The sequence below is a fragment of the Ambystoma mexicanum genome, chromosome 7q (assembly GCF_040938575.1).
Source record: "Ambystoma mexicanum isolate Mex_15411 chromosome 7q, UKY_AmexF1_1, whole genome shotgun sequence".
In the NCBI taxonomy this organism is placed as follows: Eukaryota; Metazoa; Chordata; class Amphibia; order Caudata; family Ambystomatidae; genus Ambystoma; species Ambystoma mexicanum.
Genome location: NC_090941.1, coordinates 491,054,842 through 491,072,847, shown reverse-complemented (window position 1 = coordinate 491,072,847; position 18,006 = coordinate 491,054,842). Strand labels below are relative to the sequence as shown.

The following is an 18,006-nucleotide window of genomic DNA, read 5'->3' as shown; positions in this document are numbered from 1 at the left end:
TGCCACCGTTCTTTCCGGACCGGCTGATTGTGAGTCCTGCAGGCAGGAGGTGTCTGACCTGGCGGGTTTGTTTAACACCACCCGCATGCAGGCGCACATGGAAACACCGGCTCTGTCATAGACGCAACCAGTGTTTCCATTGTCCTCATTCCCATGGAGTCCTATGGCGCTCCATTGGAATGGGGACTTACACAATTCCGGCTCCGGAATTCCCGGGTCACCTGGGTCGTAATGCCCCGGTGATTCCGGAAATCACAGAGGCGAAATAGTAATACGAGTTTGGCGGTAACCTGCTGTTTTTTCCGGCACGGTTACCGCCGGACTCGTAATGAGGCCCAATGACGGGAATTTTGGCAAGGTTTACTGTTTCTACTTCTACTTCTGCTCATCCACTAGTTTATTTTGGATAAAACTTCAAATCTCACATAGGTAAGATAGTCGGTGCAAGAGTGAATAATGTCTCTCCTCTGAAGAGGATCAAGGTTTCCATTCTGTCATCTGATTTCTATTCTGCCATTAAGGCTATGGAAATGTATAAAGTGGACTTCAAGTATCAAAGTGCTTCATATTCTTCCTGCATACTTGTGACGGGCTAGTTAAAGGCGACCTTCATGCTGTTGCAGGATTATTAGCTGGCCCAATTATGTCGCTATCCAGCTACCTAACTTGCTATTGGTCTCCTATTCAGTTTAAGGACTTAATCTGGGAGGGGGCGCAGCAAGGCTGTGCGGTTTCTAAGCTGAAAATATCTGTTCAATCAAGGACAAAGTATCTATCGTACCCTGAGATTTCACTGTTATAGACATTTGCTTTTTGCTTTAAGACCTTCTCTGTTGCAACAGTATGCATCTTCTTACCCCCAATATTTCCCAACTTCCCAATCTCCAAGACTTCAGGAGGACTTTGAAAACCTAATTTAAGTTGGCTTTCTCCTCTGCCTAATATTTCAATGCCACTTTAGAGTTTCTTCTTAATTGTACCTTTACTCTGCTCAGTTTTGTGTTTGCATGTTTTCTTTATACTTTTAGTTGTAAAGCTCCCATTGAGTCACATACAATTGCATAAATAAATAATTTGGGCAATGTCCTACTAAACTGGATGCTGTTGGCATTAAGGAAGATGTGGCTTTGTGGAGTGTGGCAGCCGAGTGTGGTCGGCAATGGAGGTGGCAGTGTTTTCACAGTGTTGAGAATGGAGAGGAGGAGCCTTTTTACCCTGTGAACCCATCAAAATCAAGTTTGCCGCACGGAGCGGAGCATGCCAGCCGAGTGTGGCCGGCAGTGCTCAGCAATGTGTCAAAATGGGTCGGAACAGGAAAGAAGTGTACTTGTGGTAAGCCTGCTATTGTCATTTTGTTGAAAGATAATTCCCCCTCCCTACACAGTTCAGAGTAAGGCTTTCCCCGGGCACGCCAACAGCAACTGAAAATAAACATCTCCCTGACCTGGTTCAACAGGCACCGCGGCTCACAGGCAACCCGTCCGCCGCCTCGCTCCTTCTGCTTAATTCATCTAATTGCACTTGGCGACCCTAAACAACTGTGCTTCCTTGGTGCCAAATTCAGACGTGCAAAATGACGAAAGGTTATAATCTGCGAAGTAGCGCACTGGCAGATGATTTAAGGGCACCGGAGTTGGACTGTGTTTTTAGGTTCGTGGAGGAACCAGTTCAAGAAAATCATACTCAAACGGAGAGGGATGAGACAAACATGCTGTTAATAGTGACCACGGCTCAAGTTCTTACAAACACAAACCAACATCTAATTAACAATGGCCTGGATTTGACAGAACGATCATTCCCCCAAGCGGAAATTAATTCTACCTTTCAACTAAGGGCAACGTTATTAGGTGGTTTGGAATATATGTTGACGGCTGTAAATCTACAGAAAGAAATCAACAAGCTGGAGTCTGGGTGACGCCACCTCTTTGAAGAAGTCATCAACATTAACATTAGCGTGACTACACAAAAGGATGTTTTAGAAAGGGGCCCTCTGGTTTATCCATCCAGTCCAAGTCAGGGCCTCTATAACTCCTCATCTAAGCGGGTTAAAATAACATCTACTAATGCCCCCAACCCTATAAAAGCTCTTCTGATACATCCAGAATTGTCACCAATGGCAGAATAGATGGAAATGGAATCACAACAAGCTCAAACTGTGGAATCAACCGCCACCCTCCCCACTCTGAACGTTGTACTAACATCATTAGTTAACGTATTTGAGATGTTAAAAACAGAAGTGCAAGCACAATCGGGAACGCTGCTGGAGTTGGCCAAAAAAGCGAGTAATACTGAATCAACCTTGGTTGGGGTGAAGACGGTACTAAATGAAACAATACTTGAAGCAATAAACGACTTTAAGGGGGATGTTTTAAAACAAGAGAATAAAATCGGAGCTCTCCAAAAAGGGATCAAAAAGTCAATAACTACAAATAATGCCCACATACTGATGAGTGAGAAAACAAGGGGAGTTGCGATTAATCAGGCTTTGGCATTAGTGGATGAAGACCCTAACCCATCTTCTTATTATGTAGATTTAGACAATACGTCCCTATCTGACTCTGTATTGGAGGAGTTCAGACGTCTCGCACAAGCAGCTAATGACTCATTGATATGCGAAGGCTCAACTGTTGATCCGTTGAAGGCGATACAAGTTACACCTTTGGAACCAACAGTCCCTCGGGAAGTAGAGTGCAGGTATTGAAAGAAAGAAAGGAAAAAAGGAGAGAAAAGAAACAAGGCCCAACCTGAGCCTAATGTGGAAACAATAAGCTCAAATCAGGTTGCATAATTAAAAAAACCGGAAGGCCCAAAAAATAAAAAAAACTCAGTCAAAACAAAGTGTATACACCGCCTATTTTTTTTTTTTCTTTTGCTTACAACCTCAAAGGTTTTAACAAAAGGTTGTTGGTTTCCGTTTAGATCCTTTGCCTGCTACTTAGCGACACCACTCACAGAGGAGAAGAATTGAAAGTGTTGGTGTTAGTGTGTTTTGGTGGATTTGTGGAGTGCTTGGCGTTTCACTTTGGCCAACAGTGACTTTTTTGAGTGCCACTTCAAGAAATTTGGCCGCAGCCCTCGACCATCTGGCCGAGTCTCCTGCTATCATTCTACACCAACAAGTTTCTTCGTCGAGGCTTGCAGACTGGTCGCTCAGTGGTGTCAAAAAGGCGTGCCTTTCCTTTGTTAGGCCCGGACAGGGTGTGAGGAGGTGGCGGATTGATTCTACTTCGTTTTGGTTAGCGCAGAAACGACAGTCTTGGGTCAGTGTAAGAGCTCTGATGAAAAGGATTTCTCTTGTAGGAAGTAAATTTAGGCGAGCCCGCACGAAGCTTTTTCTTAACTCTTTTTCTGGGAATCTCTCGCAGTATTTTAATGGGACTTTCAACCTGTTGTGCGTTGTTTGTAGGTGTTTTAGCGATTTGTAGGACTGGCTTTTTTCGATTGAGTTTATCCAGTCTTGCTGTTCCAATTTGATCTTTACTCGCCCTGGATTGTGAATTAGCGTTTCTTCGTCACACGCTACCTCTTCTAATTTTACTTTAATTTTTGCGACCCACTCCAGTAGTGGTTTACAGGATCCCTGGTTGATCTCGGAAGCGACCACCTGGAAAATTGGAGGTGAGTCAGGGATCAGGATTTTTCGATACAGCTGTGTGGAACTCTGGGATCCCGCCACCGCTAGTGATAACAAACCTAGATCTCTTCTAATCGCTGGCATCTGTGCTGCTTTTGGCAAACCCAGCACTGATTTCCAGAATAGACCTTCTAGCTGAGTCCATAGTTCTTCTTCCAAACACAAGTTTGCCGCCATCCCATAGGTTACTGCAGGAACCACTTTTGATTTGTAGAACAGGATTGTAGGGGTTCACGAGAATTTTCCAAACTTTGTCTATTGCACGAGCTTGCGCAGTTAAATTTCTCATTTTGGCCCATAGTATTTGTTGTTGCGAGTTCTCTTTTAAAGAGTTGTCGAGCTGGATTCCCAAGTATTTATATTCATTTACTTGCTTTTTGAATTTTCCATGGTCCAGCAGTTGTTGGATTGTTCTTTCCTCGGCGCCTTGGTCCATATTAGGATTTTGGTTTTTGATATATTTACTGTTAAGTTGTTGCTTTCCATGTACGTGGCTAGGTTTGTCAATTGTCTTTGTAGGCCTATCTGTGTCTGGTCCAAAAGGACCAGATCGTCGGCATACCACAGTCTTGATATCTGCTGAGCACCTACTTTCGGCGGAAAAGATCGCAGTGTTCTCTCTGAATCTTGGAAGTCTCCAATAAATGCTATAAATAGCGCTGGCGCCAGTGGGCATCCTTGTTTGACCCCACGATTAGTTTGGATCCTGTCCGAGAGCATGCCTTGCCGGCTTAGGCGGACCCAGAGCGATGTTGAGGTGTGAAGGGCTATTATGGGCTCAAGCACCGGACCTGGGCAGTTCCACGTTATTAGCTTCGACCAAAGTCGGTTCTGGTCTACCATATTGAACGCTTGGGATAGGTACACCATCGCCAAGAAGACCTTGGGCGCTCAACTTTTTACTTTTGCTTTTATAATATTCAGAATCAAGAGGTTTATTGTTGTTCCTGCCCCTTTCTGGAAGCCTGTTTGAAAGATGTCTGCCGAGGGAGAATTTCTGGCCCAGTTCTTGAAATGAGGCAACAAAAGTGACGCAAGATATCCAGGAGTACTATTGGTCTGTAGTTTGCCGGCGCACTTTTGTTTCCTTTCTTGAAAATTGGGACTAGAACTGCCTCTGTCCACGTTTATGGAATCTGCCACTGAATTTGACATTGCTTAAATAGTTCACTGATGGCATAGGCCCATTCCATCGGGTGTTCTTTAAGATCTAGGTTTGACAGCCCGTCCGGGCCCGGAGCTTTCGATGCTTTTAGGTTGGTAATTATTCTAGCGATGTCTTCTACGTCAGTCAAGTTGATCCATTGGTTTGTGCTCGGCAGCACAGTCCGTGGTTTCCGGGTTAGGGGACCTTGGTATAGATCTGAAAAGTGCTGTATCCAGCTTTGCTCAGTTACTGAGTTTGAAATCAATGGTACGGTCTGGCCATTAGCAGTCTTTAATAGTGACCAGAGGTCTCTTGTTTTTCTTGAGGCGAGAGTGCGTAACATGCCTTCAGCATCGTTTTGATATAACATTTGTCGTTGTGTCTTTAGCCATGATTTGTAAGATCTCGCTAAGGAGTCATGGGCGGACCACAGAGCGGTTGTTTTCATTTTTACTGCCAATCGTTTGGCTTTTTTTTAACTTCTCGTCGTTTTTCGGCCACTGTGTTGTTAAATACGTGGGTATGTGGAACCTGAGTTCGTGGTTTCCCGTTGAAGGACACTTTGTGGGCTGGCAATAGGGATGTATATTCAGGTCTTGTTGGCTCCCCCGGCTCCCGGTCGTGGGTCCTTTTTAGGTTTTCCCTGAAGGCTGTAATGTCTGATGCGGTGAGCCGGAGGCGATTTTGTTGTTTATTTGTCTCCGCGTCTGGTAGATACTCAGGACTTTCCAGCGAGGCTCCGTTCCATGTCATCTGAAGCAGATTGTGGTCGCTTTCTGTCGTTTTCTTTACTCTATAGTCCACGAAGTAAGGAATCAGGCTTTCCGAGATTAATATGTAATCTAATGTGGCCGAGGATTCAAGCCTTTCCCATGTTGGAATTTGGGGGCCACCGTCGCCTAGCTCCGCCGCGTTGTAGAATTTTCTCGATTTCATTAGGTTTCCCCAGGCGCGGCCCCTTTCGTCGTCCTGGAAAGCGGCCGTTTGTATTGCACTCTTCGATGGGTCAACCTTACACTTTGCGTTCAAGTCGCCACAGATTATGATATTTTGGACTTTCCTGTCCATCGTTATTTCGTCAATGCTCTCGGCTATTGAGTTACAAAAATCATCTGTTGTTCTTTCTGGATTCCAATATATATTTAATATTGCCAGGTCGGAGTTTTCCCAGGCGTCTTGGGCATGATTGAAGTGAAGCCAAGTAGCTAGTGACGTCAATTTGCCGTAGCTCGCTGTGAGTATGCCCTTTGAGGTGAGTGCTGAGCCCACTCGGACGGTGGTCAGTATGCCCGCTGAGGGTCGACCAGCGTTACTTCTGGTTGTCCGGGATATTTCGATTTCGTATCCGTCTAGGGATGCTTTGGTTGTTAGCCAGGTTTCCTGTAGAGAGATCAAGTCAAAGGCGGCCAAGTTTAGATCGTTTGTTCTGGTTAGGTGGCGGTGTCCTCTGGTATTCCACGATGCCATTTTTAAGGTGCTGTTGTGGCACTGGGTCAGTGGAGTTGTGATTATCTTTCTGACTTCAGAGGAACCCGCTGGTCGTTGCTATTTTTTGTTGTTGTCGGGAGAAGGTATCTGTAAGCCATCTCCATGGTTTTGAGGCAGATACTTCTTTAGATTTTCTTATTGCCGGGGTCGCCCCTCGTTCTGAGTGGCGGTTCTCATGTTGTCTCTCATCGCACCTGTATTTACTAGTGCTAAGTGCTGAGGTTCCCCGGTTCCGTTTGTTTGAGTATTCTGAATCGACTTTTTTGCCCTCCATCTCCACTCTCCTCTCTGGCCTTCTGGGGTTGGTGGACGGGGGAATCCTGTCTCGTCGGCTCTCCGATTGCTCTCCTTCCTCTCTCTCTCTGAGTCTCTGGTCTATTTTTGGTTTCGCGAGCAGTTGAATTTTGAGTCCTAAGCGCTGGAGATCTTTTGTTATTTCTGGAGTGATTGTACTTGTCGCCTTGCTTCTGATATGAAGATATGCTTTAGCTCTATGTTCTCAATGGTAAGGCTCAATTAAGGTGAGGTCGTCAGATGTTATATGTCGAAGGTTTTCAGTTTTCCCTAATAATCTTAGGACTGTTCTTCGGTTGAGGACCAGGTAGCTGTCTTTGGCTGACGTTTGCTCTAGTTTGAAGAGCACCGAGTCTGCCAATTTCAAGTTTTTTCTTGTTTCTGCCTCCCGTGCTCTCGTGTAGTTCTTAAATGAGTGCGCTCTAGGTCTCGGATGATTTTGATTTGGTCTCTCTTCTCGTTCTCTCTTTGGTCGGTCCTCTTCAATTTCATTTAATTTCTTTGCGGCTTCGAGGGCTGTGCTTGGGGAGTTTGAGTGCACCCTATTCTTACTGTCGGCCGGCTCTCTAGCTGGACGCCCAGTTTTGGCCATAGAGGGCGTTGTTTCTTGCTCGTTTGCGGAGACTATGGGGTCTTTTTGGGCGCTCGCTGTGTTTGTGATCGAAGTAGTGGCTACCGTTTCATCTTCCAGGTGCTGAGAGATGTCCATTAGGTCCACGGACGAGTCTTGGGCGTCACTTATTATTAGAACCACGGCTTGACTCTCCTTTTCCTGCGCATTGGATGGTGTCGATCTGCTATTTGTATGTTGTTTTGAGGCTGTTTGTACATTGGTGTTGGAACTCAGTTGGAAGTTTGGTTCTTTGGGCTTTGTTTGTTTACATAGGTTAGAATTTTGGAGGTTTTTTACCCTTCTTTGGGGACTGGTTTTTGACTGTTTGGATTCTAGGTCCGCTGATGCGAGCGTGGCAGGTTTATTTCCCATTTTGACGAAAATTGGGGCCATGTCCGATTCCTTTTCATGCTCATCCGTCTGAGTTGACTTTGAGGGGGCGGATTTCGGATTTTCGGCCTGGTACGTTCTAAATTTAAGGATCTCCTCAGTCAGCTTGTCTATTCTTTCTCCAAGTATAGACTCTCTAGATTTAGAGTTCTGGTCTACAGCAGTTAGGTAGCCCTCAATATAGGACAGTTTGTCTTTCATATTGCTTATCATTGCTGTGTTGCTTGTAAGCGCCTCGTGAATGGCTTCATACAATTTCCCAAATGGATTTAGGGCAATTGTAAATGCCGACATGATGGACAGCAGGTCAGTTTTCTTTTTTGAGGGAGACTCTTTTTCTGTGAAGCTTGGTGTTTCACTTGGTCGCCGTGATTTGGTTGGGGTTTTTGTAGCTTTGTTAGGTGAACTATGGTGGGATCTCTCTGAGGATCTTCTTACTGTGGACGGTGTTTCACCTTGGATGATGTATGGAGGTTCGTTCGAGGGTCTCCTCGGCTTGCTCACAATGTGCGGCCGCGTCCATGCATAGTGATCTACGGCCTGGCCGTTCGTGGTATCACTTATGGACCTTTCTCTTGCCAGGGGTTCTGGGGAACTCATAGTTACGCTGGGCGTAGGAGGCATGATGTTGCGGCTGTCTTTTGCTGAGTCGATGTTATTGCCTTCTAGGAGACTTTTTTCTCGCTGAGGCAATTGGCCGTGTGTCTCAGAGTCGGGCTGATTAGATTTATTTTTATCTACCACGTTTTGGCCCCCAAGAAGGTCTTGTTGTGCTTGTGAGGCATCAGTTTCCGTTGAGGTCGGTGCAATCAGGTCTGTTTTTCGCGCTTTAGTCCTCTGAGGTGGCTCTACAATTGCCTCTAAGATTTCTGCGTCGGACAGCTCTGGGTCCTGGTCTAATTTTCTCTTGTGTTGAATTATAAAATATTCTTTTAGGGAAGCAGATATTAGGGGGGCGGGCAGGCATTTTAAGCCCCCCTGGTTTTTCAATGTTGTTTTCCTCTGCTTCTTTGCCAGTGGTTTTTCTAGCAACAGACGTGGCTTTGGTAAAGCTTTTGTATGCAAGTTTTTTTCGGTCCTACTCATGATTTCAGATAAGTTGTCGTTTCCTTCTTGAGTCGACTCCAATGGTTCATCGACTGGCAGATGTTCGATTTCGCCTACAACGCCAATTGTGGTTTGTGTGGGTTCTTTAGCCTGATCTAGGGGCTACACCGCCTATTGACACCTTCTTTAAACCGAAATCGGAGTCCACAAAGAAAGGGTTCCCTACCCAAGACGGGCCATCAACGAATAATATCAAAGGAAGTCTGCCAGCCTGGCCTAGGAATCAAGACAGCCCAGACAAAGCTAATAATAAAAGTCTGAGATGTAATACAACCTAAGACCACTCATTTGAAAACATGTGAGGTGGCTACAGATATGTCTGAGAAATGGGCACCCATATTCAGCAGGGGTAAAAAATTTAAAAAAAACAATGAAAATCAGACATTTGACTCCAATACTAGGGGCCTCCTGGTCTAGAGTTTATCATTACAGAACAAGATTAGCTGTGGCAGTGCGAACATCGTTATTTCGAGAACTCAAACTGACAAAATAATGAATTTGAAAAAACTGGAGCCAATTTTCTATTGGAGCAAGAAATATAAGGCTTTTGACCCAGACAATGTTGTGGCAAGCTGCCCAAATAAACCTGTGAGAACTCAAAATCCACTCAAATCGCCTGCTCGAACTCCCCTGTAACAAATCCTATGGTGATTGTTAAATCACAATGTCCAATTGCAGGGGCAAGACAGGAGACTTGGGACATTACTGGTAGACTGCAATATGGTTGGGAGGAATCCAGGTAACCTTGCTACCAAATCTCATTCGATGCCAACGAATCATGCTTTTGCTATTCCAAAAATATGGCTTAAGATCTAGGAGAAGCGAGGGGATAAGTGGGCACCTAACCGCATTCACATTCTATCCATCTTAAAGAAGATCCCAATGCTATATCTTTTTGCATCACATATTGGCTGCTTTAGCATTGCAGAACTAGGAATAAAAGCTTGCCACGGGGCGGATGCTCTATTGGCGGCCACTATTAATCTTGAAAGAATGGGACTAGCAATATCATCTGAACCAATCAAGCAAAAACAAAACAAACACGCCTTCAGAAGACCCGCGTTTCAAACAGCAAGATGCAACCTTAGATCTGCCTTTGGGTGTGTAAACTGTATCCCAACCGTTAGTAATCGAAGAGGGTTCTGTGTCTGCAGAGATCAAAAATAAAATGTGGTCTATGGTACCAGATATAATAGCCCAAGTTGTCGAGAAGCTATGGGCTTCTGAAAATACTATTTAGTAATCAATGACCTTAAGGTCTTGGACTGGAATGCGCAGGGGTTCCAGTTCCTTCACCACAAAGGAAACGAAAGGTTATCTGTTTAGCACCTATGATTTAATCTTATTCCAAGAAGTCTGGCTGACTCAGAACTACAATTTAGATGGCTTTATGACGATTAATCAACTAGTGACAAAAGGGGTCTGTTGACGACCAATTGGTGTGCAAGTTACAGCCGCTTGTTTGGCAATATGTTCAAATTTGGTACGTTTGAAGACTTCAGCAACCGGCTTCCTAGCCACCTTAGTTACTCTTAAAGGTGCTACTAAAACAGATATGATCATGGTGGTGAATATATATTGGAACCCCGCCTCTTCCACTCTAATAGACTTTTTGGAATCTCTGTCGAATTTATTGCTTAGAATAAAAAACGGCATATGTCTTAGCTGTTATCATTTTAGGAGGTGATCTAAATTCACAGTGCATTGACGGCCGGATGGGGATCATTTGAACAAGGATCCAACAGTAATTGGTAAGAGATGGCTGTTGTTTCTAAAAGGCTGGGATTTAATGATGGTGAATGGGGGCATTAAGGGCGATATACTAGCAGCCTCCACCTGGTCATGTGATATATGGCATGGCATTTATAACGTGCCTATACACAGGTGTTCCAAGGTGCCTCTGGTTCATTGATAAACAGATTCCTCAACAAAAAAGATAGTCTGAGAGATGTTCAGATTTTGTGTTAGGTAATAAGGGCTCGAGATCGTAAAAGGCTGACAGCTCAAATTGCCTGTACTCATGATCTGAGTGAGGGATCCTTTGCTACAAAACTATTAGTAAACCAATCGCGAAATAGGGTTACTAAATGCAGACATAACGGAACAGGCCTGAATAATAAGTTACATGAGTCGATCGAGAGCTCATCACAAGAGGAACTACTCGGAGCATGCTCGCCCTAGCATTTTGTGGACTTCCTATGGGAGCTCGATCCCCAGGACAGTCATTTAAGACTAAACCCTTTAGCCATCACCACATTTTCAACAAAGAATCCCATCAGCAGAAAAGAAATCGCTGAGGGCCTCCATTGGAAACTTGGGAAAAGATTTCCCTACATCACATCCTTACTATATCATTGAAGTAAAAACGATGTGGAATAACCACAGAGGGTGTTTGCGTGCTAATAGATATCTCCGAGAGCAACAAGATGCTGAGTTGATGTTGAAGATCTTGCTCAATAAAAGCTACCGCTGCTTTTGGGCATTTATGAATAATATGACGACTCCGCAAATTCAGGTACAAAGGACCGTTATATCTGAAACTACCTGGTGTTATTTTTCTTGGCAAGATGTACAAAATCACTAAGACTGACAGTTAGAAACTTAGAAAGGAAGAGAGATGGGAACCGACTCTAAATGAAGATCTAATTAAACAATCTTCATCCTCGTGGGCATCAGGCCCAAATGGTCTAACAAACACAATACTGAAGGGGAATGTACAGCTTTGGGCTGGAATCCAGATGAAGTTATTCAGAGAAATACTGAATAAGCAAAAGCTCCCTCCCTTGTGGAAATCAGCAATAATTATACGGATCTTTAACAAGAGCAATCAGGCTGATCCTTCCAACTATCGGCCGGTTCTCCCTTCTGGACGCCGACAGCAAGATTTCATACCGGTTTTAAGAAAAGTCTGTCAACCTCGTTGCATTGCTTGGTCACCTGAATTATCGCAAATAACTCATGAGAAAGAAAAGGCCCTATATTATCAGGGGGAATGGCTTGATTTATCAAAGGCCTTTGATACTATTCCCCCTTAAATGACTATCGTGGAAATGAGACTCCTAGGGTCTTCCCAGATCGCTCTTGGGGATATTAATAAGTATGCATGAGGATACCACCCTTAGAGTAAACATGAATCTGATAGGAGATCTGTCAAGGGAAGTGCGTAGTGAAAGGGGGGTTAGGCAGGGATGCATTGTTGAACCCATTCTATTTAATCTCTATTTTGCGGATTTAGCTGAATTTTTTACCTCTATTTCTTTAGTAAGTTCAAAAATCGGCGGGCAAGCCATACATTTTATAGCATACGCCAATAATATTCTCCTCCTGGACCTCACACCTGTGGGTCTCCAGTTACTTTTAAATGCTTTCAGTGAATATGCTAGGGTGAATAACCTTAAGGTAAACCCGCACAAATCAAAAATACTGCTGTTTAAAATATCGCAGAAGCACGCACCTCGGTTTAAGTGGCAGTTCCTACTGGTCCCACAAGCCACTGAAATAATCTATCTAGGCTTTGAATTACGTCCAATCCAGATACTTAAGCATCTGAAATTGGACTTGGAATTAAAGGCAGCACCATTGGTGGGTCAAATGAAAAAAATGTATAAAGTGTACTGTAAATTCTCTCTAACTCCAGTAATAAGATTCTACAAAATGAAGATTATACCGTCTCTTCTACATGGTTTGGAGACTTGTCTATACTCACAAGCAATAAATTGGGCCAAGATTGAAAGAGTGATTTGGAAAAAGACCTTGCATCTACCCTTGTCCCTACCAATAGTGAGCTTAAGATACGAGCTGGGATTGCATTCCCTGAAAGCAGTATGGAACGGAAATTGGTCTCTCTATATACCCCATACAGGTGTAAATCCGCTGGTCAATTCTCTACATGAGGATATAAATCGCGAGTTGCAGAAAGGCTCTAGTTCGGTTTTAAAGAATTTGGAAGCCTACATTGTCAACATACTCTGCAAGTGCAATCGTACAAGGGAAGATCTTATTGCAAATCCGATGGGCACTAAGTCGGCTCTCTTACGACAGGATTGGATAGAGACTTTAGGTCACATGCAGAGGATAAAGCTAGCAAAATCACTGTCCCAACATGATAAACCGTGTGGTTATCTCCCCAAATATCTTACATGCTTCCAAGACAAAAATCGAAGGATGGACTTCCTTAGGTATTGGTATTGATATTTTATTTCTATTGCGCTCGTACACAAGTATTTCAGAACACGACAAGGGAGGGGAACAGGGGAGAACAAAACAGCGATCTTACTAGGCCCAGTGACATTGAGAACGCACAAGTGCATGGGAGAGGGGGAGAAGTGGAAATTGCCAAGCAGAGGAGAATCAGATAAATAACAATAAATAAATAATAAAGGCAACAAACTGTGGTAGTGCAGCCAGCAATTTGCAAGTGCAAGGTTTAAGGCAGCAGACACGGTAGGTCTGATAAGTGCAGGAAGAAAAGTGCGGGAGGGTGGCAGGGTGAGCAGGTACCTGGGCCCGGAGGACAGAGGGTGGCCAGGTGCACGGTGCCAAGAGCGAACAGATAAGCAGGGGAGAGGGGGAGCGAAGGCAGGAGAAAAAAGAGGAAGGTCTTGAGGTGCTTCTGGAACCGGAGATGGTTCTCCTCAAGTTTTAGAGGAGCAGGGAGGCTGTTCCAGAGGGAGGCCCCAGTCGAAGACAGAGATCTACCCCCAGCTCGTTTCTTTGAAAAACGACTGACCCTGAGGGAGTTGGAGGTAGAGGAGCGAAGAGCTCGAGAGGGGAGGTATTTGCGGAGGGATAGCTGAAGGTATTTTGGACCCAGGCCCCAGAAAGCCTTGTGGACAATGCAGAGGGTTTTGAATTTAATCCTTGCATCCACTGGGAGCCAATGGAGAGATTTCAGAGCTGGAGAGATACAATCCCAGGGCTTGAGGCCAAGGACAAGTCACACAGTCCTGTTCTGGATTAGTTGCAGAGGGCGGAGAGTAGAGGCAGGTAGATTTAGAAAGAGGCTGTTACAATAGTCCAAGCTAGAGAGAACTAGAGCTTGGGATACCATGAGCTTCTGGGGAAGGAGAGGAAAGGCAGCCTTAACTTGATCCCTACAGAAGAAATTGTGAATTCTAGGGATGGGTCACTAAACAGAATTAGTCAATGCTCAATGTGTCATGATACTGTTAAGCAAACATTGAAGCATATGTTGATTGACTGTAAAAGCACTGTTGATCTGAGATACTGTTTGTTGGGTAGGTTTGTACATAAACAAGAATGGCTGCTTACGGATGCTTTTTGGATTCGGCTGTTGGCTGGGCATGAAATACAATTAACTATAAAAGTTCTTGAAGTACTAAGATCTCTGTGTTTTATTATCAAATGGAAAAGGCAATGTGACAGTTTAGTAATTATTTAGAAGAAAAAAAAATGTAATGTATTTGTGAAAACTGTTTTCAAATTTTCTTTAGGTTTGTAATATGTATAAAGTAAACATTTGGCCATATCACAATAAAAAAAGAAACCCAGGATATAGTTTCCTAACACTTAGTACCAGTTTGTCCCGAGGTTGATCAGCAAACTCCAAATCCTGAGGTGGCATCAGGACACCATATGCAGGTAGCAGGAATGTATTACACCCACTTCCACCCACATCCAAGACATCCTTGTCACCAACGGCTAAGCATCCAACACAGAGACCGACCGAACAAGACAGGGGGAAGGACTCACAGTTGTTCACAAGACCTTGTAGCCCTGCACTATACTTGACGTTGACAACATTGGCTCCTTTGAAGGCCTGTCCTGTCAATCCCTGCTTTCCCTGACAGAGAGAGTCACCATCCATCTCATCTAAAGATCATCCAAACCCAACACCGCCTTCATCAAAGACTTCACCGACCTAGTCACCGCCATGTCGCTCACGCACACCAAAACATCTTCCTAGGCGACTTCAACCTCCCAGGCAACAAGGCCACCAAAATCGATGAAAGAAGCTCTCCTCTGTCTTCTCGACACCCTCAGCCTCACACAGCACAGGAAAGACCCAAAACACGAGAAAGGTAACATCCTCAACCTAATCATCACTGCACTGTCTTCCCTCCACTACTGCTCTCCTATTCTACTTGAATGGACAGACTAGCTGTGCCTTTCAACATCCTGCACACCAGCCCAGTCAAGCACTCTCAGCAGAAACCCATGAGACAAACCTTTAGGTCCTTCAAGAACTTCCCGGTGGAGCCTTCAGGGAAGACCCTGGCAAACTCCACCTTACATTGACTGAACACCCCTAACCGAATTGGCACTCACTACTGGAAGCACTCAACATCACCCTTTCAGCCTCCATTGACTGACATGCACCTCTGAAGCAACGCACCTCTGAAACACCACAATTGCAAACCTAAACCATCAGCACCCTGGTACATGCAAGAACTCAACCTCAGCAACAGAGTCATTGGGAAACAAGAGAAAACCTGGGGCAGCTCCAGGACTGTATCTGACCTGGCGCTCCTCAACTCAAGAAACTCTGAGCAACCCGCTGACAACTCATCAACATAGCCAAGCCAAGGCTTCCTACTATCAGAACACCATAGCTGCCAGACCACACTCTGTTTAAAAATCCACCGCCATCAACACCTTCTTCATTGCAAAAATCAGCAAGATTCGCCAGCATATGGACACCAGCTCTGCATCCACAGACCCACCTCACGTCCCTCCTCGTGAAATCTCCATACCCTGGACAACATTCAAGACACTCTCGACAGAGGACCTTGTAGAAACCCTGGCCACCCTCAAAGCTACATCATATAAAGACGACATACTCCCAGCATCCATCCTAAAGACCCTCCCACAAAAGCTCTCCTTCCCTACCTTGAGATCATCAACAGCTCCCTAAGTCAAGGCACCTTGATCTCAGTCCTAAAAACAGGACAAATCCTCCCTCTAATAAACAAACCTACTCTGGGTCCCGACAACCTACGTAACTATCGCCCTATCACCCATCTTCCCTTCCTAGGTAAGATCATTGACGAAGCAACAGCCGCACAACTGCAGCAATACATCGACACCAACAATCTCCTCCAAACCTACCAATCTGGGTTCAGACCCAGATGCAGCACTGAGACAGCAACCATACAAGTTGTTGATGACGTCCAACATCCTTGAGGATGGCCACCCCTGTCTCCAGGTTCTACTCTACCTCTTGGCTTATTTCAACACAGTAGACTACCAGGTGCTTACGGACACCTTACATTGGTGCATATGTGGATCAGCGACCTTGTCTACGCTGGTTCAAGTCCTACCTCAACAACCAGCAGTTTGTTCAGATGGACTACCGTCACCTATGGAGCCCGGCAGGGTTCCAGCCTGTCCCCAGTGATCTTCAATCTATACATGGAGCCACTGGGAGCCCTCCTAGCCACACACAAACATCGACATCCACCAATACGCCAACAACACAGACACAGCTATACCTCATGATGGACTTGATCAAGGATATCCATAGGCTCAAAACTGCCTCTCACTGAGTCAGTCATACCTGAAGCACAACCCCTCGAAGACCGAATTCCTATTCCACACCAACACCACCGAAAACCCAGACATACAGACCTGGCTATCAACCATGAACTCTGAGGGATTCACACCCGAGCTCACCTCCTACACCAAGTCCCTCGGGTTCCACATCGACAAACACTTCTCCTTCAAGACACACATAGCTAAGAAAACTTATACAGCTTGGTATCAGCGGTCGCTCCTGTGGAAAGTCCAGTCCTTCCTCCATTCAGACAGCTTTAAATCCACCTGGATGGGGGCAATGTACCCCTCGAAGGTCTCCCGTCGTCCTCCCTCGTGCTCCTGCAAAGCATCCTACATGCAGCTACACACCTCATCAAGGGTCTACGCAGATACGACCACATCACCCCAACCCTCATCGACCTTCACTGGCTCTCACTGCACGCACAAATCACATTCAAGTCTTGCTGCATCATCTATAAGGCAGTTGCCCTCAAATCACCCAGCTACCTTGCAGAGAAACTCAGCATCGCAGGCGGACAGTGCACCGCCAGAAACTAGGACATGTGCATACATGAAATCTGCCACTGCAAAAAGGAAAGGACCAGAAAACTGCACCTACACCCCTAGACAATGGAACCTCCTCCCCGTCAGCATCGATTCGCCGCCACACTCCTACAATTCAGAAAAGAACTCAAGGCCCACCTCTTCAAGGAATCTGTCCGCCTTAACACCTAGGCCATCACATCACCCTCGTGCCACTCGCTGAATGCCGCCCGTCCTTCTCCTCCCCACCACATGGTACAGCTGTATCCCTCCTCTGTGTCCCTTTGAAACGCACCCCGCAATAGATCTGTTCTGTTACTGCTGAAAAGTGCTCCGTCATGCATCTGTACTGTTGTATACCTCTGTAAAGCGCTCCGGTATGTATCTGTATTGTTATAAACCTCTGTAAAACACTCGGTTGCTTCTCGAAGACATGTCTGTGGTCAATAAATACCATAATAATAATAATTACAAACACTGGAGGGATTCAATCAGGTAAGTTTGGTCACCTCAAAGCGCGCATGGCAGAGCCACCGACACCTCTTCCTAGTAGAAAATACATCACAAGATATGCATTTCCGCCAGAGGGTCTACAGTAATCTCACAGTTCCTGATACAGAAAAGGCACACTTCCCACTGTTAAACCCTTTACTTCGGATGGTCCTCACCATGTGAGTAAGTAGTTCATATCTGGGGAGTGGGCCATTGGTCTTGCACCTGCCTTCATCAGCATAAAAGTTCATTATAAACCATCCCCATTAAAAGAGCAGTAGCTGTTTGGGCACAGGGTCTTTCAACAAAGCCATTTCATACTATCTGTGAATTACTGTTCTAAAATTGTGCACCTTGAAGCCAGGCAAAAAAAATATAAACATTAAAGAAATCCAACTCTCGAGCCTCAATTGCTGACAGTTGCATGTGAGTGTGCACAGGTTCAAGTCTTCTTAGGTTTCTGTATAAAAAGGAACTGTGTTTGGGTCTCTCCACGAGCATTTTGAGCACTGCATACATGGTGTCACATTAACAAAGTCCTAAAGTTGCAGACTGTTTCAAATCCCTTAACTTAGCTCAAGGATTCTTACTCTGGCAGTAAATCTAACATGTGGGTCAATTCGTCAGAGGACAAGAACATAGCCTCATCTGATAGACCTGGTGAACTATGTCCACAAATGGATGCAGACAAAAGGATTGAAGTACATACTTTACAAAAAGCGGCCCAATGGCCCACAAACATTGCAGATGGCAAAAGGTTGAAGCCCACAATTGTATATTTGGAAAGCTATAAGCATAGTGCAA

The 18,006-nt window shown here is 45.0% G+C and overlaps 1 protein-coding gene across 5 annotated transcripts in view; it reads right to left on the bottom strand.

Moving 5' to 3' along the window:
* Positions 1–18,006, bottom strand: part of RCBTB1 (RCC1 and BTB domain containing protein 1) — a 765,714-nt gene that overhangs the window by 47,930 nt on the left and 699,778 nt on the right. The window lies entirely within an intron of this gene.